The sequence below is a fragment of the Corvus hawaiiensis genome, chromosome 26 (assembly GCF_020740725.1).
Source record: "Corvus hawaiiensis isolate bCorHaw1 chromosome 26, bCorHaw1.pri.cur, whole genome shotgun sequence".
Classification (NCBI taxonomy): Eukaryota; Metazoa; Chordata; class Aves; order Passeriformes; family Corvidae; genus Corvus; species Corvus hawaiiensis.
The window spans coordinates 44,995,444-45,000,438 of record NC_063238.1 but is presented as its reverse complement, the minus strand read 5'-3'; the positions used below and the strand labels follow the sequence as shown (position 1 = coordinate 45,000,438).

Sequence of the window (4,995 nt, the reverse complement as noted above, 5' to 3'; positions counted from 1 at the left end):
CAAAAAAAAAAAAGACTCGGGAGAAAGGAGGAAAACAAACAAACAAAAAAAACCCGGCAAAAACAACAACAAAAAAATCCTTTTACGGCCTCTCCGCCGAGATTCTCCTCCCCCTGCCCTCCCCCAGCTTCCGTCGTCGGCCGGCCGCGGGGTTGGGTTGGGTTGGGTTGGGTTGGGGGGGAGGTGGTTGGAGTGGTGGGAAGGGGTGGGAGAGAGGTGGGAGATGGTGGGGGAGAGATGGGAGTGGGTTGGGAGCGTCAAAAAAGGCTTGGAAGTGGTAAAAAGGGGTCAAACGTGACTAAAACTGGGCTTGAGACCGTCAGAAATGGCTTGGAAGTGGTAAAAAGGGGTCAAAAGTGACTAAAGTTGGGCTTGAGACCATCAAAAAAGGCTTGGAAGTGGTAAAAATGGGTTGAAAGGAGCGAAAATTGGCTTGAGACCGTCAAAAATGGCTTGGAAGTGGTAAAAATGGGTGAAAGTGAGCGAAAATTGGCTTGAGACCATCAAAAATGGCTTGGAAGTGGTAAAAATGGGTGAAAGTGAGCAAAAATTGGCTTGAGACCGTCAAAAATGGCTTGGAAGTGGTAAAAATGGGTGAAAGTGAGCGGAAATTGGCTTGAGACCGTCAAAAAATGGCCTGGAAGTGGTAAAAAAAGGTCAAAAGTGACTAAAATTGGGCTTGAGACCATCAAAAAAGGCTTGGAAGTGGTAAAAAGGAGTCAAAAGTGAGTGAAAATTGGCTTGAGACCATCAAAAATGGCTTGGAAGTGTTAAAAAGGAGTCAAAAGTGAGCGAAAATTGGCTTGAGACCGTCAAAAATGGCTTGGAAGCGACAAGAAATGGTGGGAAAGATCAGAAGTGGTTTGAAAGTAACAAAATTTGACTTGAAAGCAGCCAAAATGGCTCGAAACCATCAAAAAATTGGTGCAACCGTCAAAAATTGGTCCAAAGCCAACAGAAAGGTCTTGAACCCACCAAAAGTTGGCTTGAAAGTGGGAAAAGATGGCTTGAAAGGATCCAAATTGGCTTGGAAGTGGCCAAAAATGGTGGGAAACCAACGGAATTGGCTTGGAAGCATCAAAAGTGGCTTGAAAATGGCAAAAATGGTTTGAATGCAGAAAAACGTGGCTTGAAAGTGCCAAAAATTGGGGAGGAGTGAAGAGGAAGGGTCTGAAAAGGATCAAAAATTGGCTCGAAAGTGACAAGAATTGGTGGGAAAGTGACAAAAATTGGCTCAAAAGCGACAAAAATTGGCTCGAAAGCGACAAAAATTGGTGGGAAAGTGACAAAAATTGGCTCAAAAGTGACAAAAATTGGTGGGGAACAAATGGAATTGGATTGGAACCATCAAAAATGGCTTGAAAGAGACAAAAAATGGTGGGAAAGTGACAAAAATTGGTGGGAAAACGACAAAAATTGGTGGGAAAGCGACAAAAATTGGTTCAAAAGTGACAAAAATTGGTGAGAAAGTGACAAAAATTGGTGGGGAACAAATGGAATTGGATTGGAACCATCAAAAATGGCTTGAAAGAGACAAAAAATGGTGGGAAAGTGACAAAAATTGGTGGGAAAAACGACAAAAATTGGTGGGAAAGCGACAAAAATTGGCTCAAAAGTGACAAAAATTGGTGAGAAAGTGACAAAAATTGGCTCAAAAGTGACAAAAATTGGTGAGAAAGCGACAAAAATTGGTGGGGAACAAATGGAATTGGATTGGAACCATCAAAAATGGCTTGAAAGAGACAAAAAATGGTGGGAAAGTGACAAAAATTGGTGGGAAAACGACAAAAATTGGTGGGAAAGCGACAAAAATTGGCTCAAAAGTGACAAAAATTGGTGAGAAAGTGACAAAAATTGGCTCAAAAGTGACAAAAATTGGTGGGAAAGCGACAAAAATTGGTGGGGAACAAATGGAATTGGATTGGAACCATCAAAAATGGCTTGAAAGAGACAAAAAATGGTGGGAAAGTGACAAAAATTGGTGGGAAAACGACAAAAATTGGTGGGAAAGCGACAAAAATTGGCTCAAAAGTGACAAAAATTGGTGAGAAAGCGACAAAAATTGGTGGGGAACAAATGGAATTGGATTGGAACCATCAAAAATGGCTTGAAAGAGACAAAAAATGGTGGGAAAGTGACAAAAATTGGTGGGAAAACGACAAAAATTGGTGGGAAAGCGACAAAAATTGGCTCAAAAGTGACAAAAATTGGTGGGAAAGTGACAAAAATTGGCTCAAAAGTGACAAAAATTGGTGAGAAAGCGACAAAAATTGGTGGGGAACAAATGGAATTGGATTGGAACCATCAAAAATGGCTTGAAAGAGACAAAAAATGGTGGGAAAGTGACAAAAATTGGTGGGAAAACGACAAAAATTGGTGGGAAAGCGACAAAAATTGGCTCAAAAGTGACAAAAATTGGTGAGAAAGCGACAAAAATTGGTGGGGAACAAATGGAATTGGATTGGAACCATCAAAAATGGCTTGAAAGAGACAAAAAATGGTGGGAAACCAAGAGGTTTGGCTTGAAACCATGAAAGATTGGCTTGAAACCACCAAAATTGGCAAAAAATGCTCGAATCCCAACAGAAAGGTCTTGAAAGCATCAAAAAATGGTTTGAAACCAGCAAAAATCGGTCCAAAGCCAACGGAAAGGTCTTGAGATCATCAAAAATGGGCTTAAAGCCCCCAAAAATGGGTTGAAACCACCAAAAATGGATGAAACCACCAATAATAGGCTTAAAACCACCAAAAATGGGTTGAAGGCCAACAAAAAGGTCTTGAAACCACCAAAAATGGGTTTGAAACCACCAAAAATGGGTTGAAGTCCAAGAAAAAGGTCTTGAAACCACCAAAAATTGGTGGGAAACCAATGGAAAGGGCTTGAAACCACCAAAAATTGGCTTAAAACCATCAAAAATACTTTGAAACCACCAAAAATTGGTCGAAACCCAATGGAAAGGTCTTGAAATCCTCAAAAATTGGCTTAAAGCAACCAAAAATGGTTTGAAACCACCGAAAATTGGTCGAAACCCAACGGAAAGGTCTTGAAATGACCAAAAATTGGCTTGAAACCACCGAAATTGGTTTGAAAGCATCAAAAATTGGTCGAAACCCAACGGAAAGGTCTTGAACGCGACAAAACCGGCTCGAAAATGCCCAAAATCGGTCGAAATGCATCAGGACGGTCTCGAAACCACCAAAACTGGTTTGAAAGCATCAAAAAATCGGCGAAAGCATCAAAAGATGCTTTGAAAGCATCAAAAAAAGATGGAAAACCAACAGGAAATGCTTGAAAGCATCAAAAATTGGCTTGAATCCACCAAAAATGGTCCAAACCCAACAGGAAGGTCTTGAAATCCTCAAAAATTGGCTCCAAGCCACCAAAAATGGGTTGAAACCACCAAAAATTGGTGGAAACCCACCAGAAAGGTCTTGAAAGCATCCGAAAATTGGCTTGAAACCACCCAAATCGGTTTGAAAACATCAAAAATTGGTCGAAACCCAACAGAAAGGTCTTGAAACCACCAAAAATGGATGAAACCCACCAAAACTTGGCCTAAACCCACCCAAAATCGCTTCAAACCCAACAGAAGAGTCTTGAGCCCACCCAAAATAGGCTTAAAACCACCAAAATTGCTCCAAACCCAACAGAAAGGTCTTGAACCCACCAAAAATTGGCTTAAAATCACCAAAAATGGATGAAACCCAAGAGAAAGGTCTTGAAACCATCAAAAATTGGTTTGAAACCACGAAAAATTGGTGTAACTCAACAGAAAGGGCTTAAAACCACCAGAAATGGGCTTAAAACCACCAAAAATGGGCTTAGAACCACCAAAAATGGATGAAACCCACCAAAACTTGGCTTGAACCCACCCAAACTTGGCCTAAACCCACCCAAAATTGCTCCAAACCCAACAGAATGGTCTTGAAACCACCCAAAATTGGCTTAAAACCACCAAAAATGGCTCTAAACCCAACAGAAATTCTTGAAACCATCAAAAATTGCCTTGAAACCCCCAAAAATGGATGAAACCCACCAAAACTTGGCTTGAACCCACCAAAACTTGGCCTAAACCCATCCAAAATTGCTCTAAACCCAACAGAAAGGTCTTGAACCCACCCAAAATAGGCTTAAAACCACCAAAAATGGCTCTAAACCCAACAGAACGGTCTTGAAACCACCAAAAATTGGTTTGAAACCACCAAAAATGGATGAAACCCAAGAGAAAGGTCTTGAAACCACCAAAAATTGCCTTGAAACCCCCAAAAATGGATGAAACCCACCCAAACTTGGCCTAAACCCACCCAAAATCGCTCCAAACCCAACAGAAAGGCCTTGAACCCACCGAAAATTGGTTTGAACCCACCAAAAATTGGCTTGAGACCACCAAAAATTGGTATAAACCACCAAGAATTGGTTGCTGCCCAATAGAAAGGTCTTGAAACCACCAAAAATTGGTTTGAAACCACCAAAAATCGGTGTAAACCCAACAGAAAGGTCTTGAAACCACCAAAAATCGCCTTGAACCCACCCAAACTTGGCCTAAAGCCACCCAAAATCGCTCCAAACCCAACAGAAAGGTCCTGAACCCACCCAAAATTGGCTTAAAACCACCAAAAATGGATGAAACCCAAGAGAAAGGTCTTGAAACCATCAAAAATTGGCTTAAAATCACCAAAAATGGATGAAACCCACCCAAACTTGGCCTAAAGCCACCCAAAATCGCTCCAAACCCAACAGAAAGGTCTTGAACCCACCGAAAATTGGTTTGAACCCACCAAAAATTGGCTTGAGACCACCAAAAATTGGTATAAACCACCAAGAATTGGTTGCTGCCCAACAGAAAGGTCTTGAAACCACCAAAAATTGGTTTGAAACCACCAAAAATCGGTGTAAACCCAACAGAAAGGTCTTGAACCCACCAAAAATTGGCTTAAAACCACCAAAAATGGCTCTAAACCCAACAGAAATTCTTGAAACCATCAAAAATTGCC

At 41.1% G+C, this 4,995-nt stretch overlaps 2 long non-coding RNA genes across 2 annotated transcripts; both read left to right on the top strand.

The window, feature by feature from the left end:
- Nucleotides 1–185: 185 nt before the first annotated feature.
- On the top strand, nucleotides 186–3,709 carry LOC125316841. The gene is made up of 2 exons (XR_007199868.1): nucleotides 186–962; nucleotides 2,653–3,709. It is a non-coding gene; the product is annotated as an uncharacterized LOC125316841 (long non-coding RNA).
- A 107-nt stretch (nucleotides 3,710–3,816) lies between these two features.
- LOC125316842 lies at nucleotides 3,817–4,971 on the top strand. The gene is made up of 3 exons (XR_007199869.1): nucleotides 3,817–4,230; nucleotides 4,437–4,642; nucleotides 4,849–4,971. It is a non-coding gene; the product is annotated as an uncharacterized LOC125316842 (long non-coding RNA).
- Nucleotides 4,972–4,995: the final 24 nt, after the last annotated feature.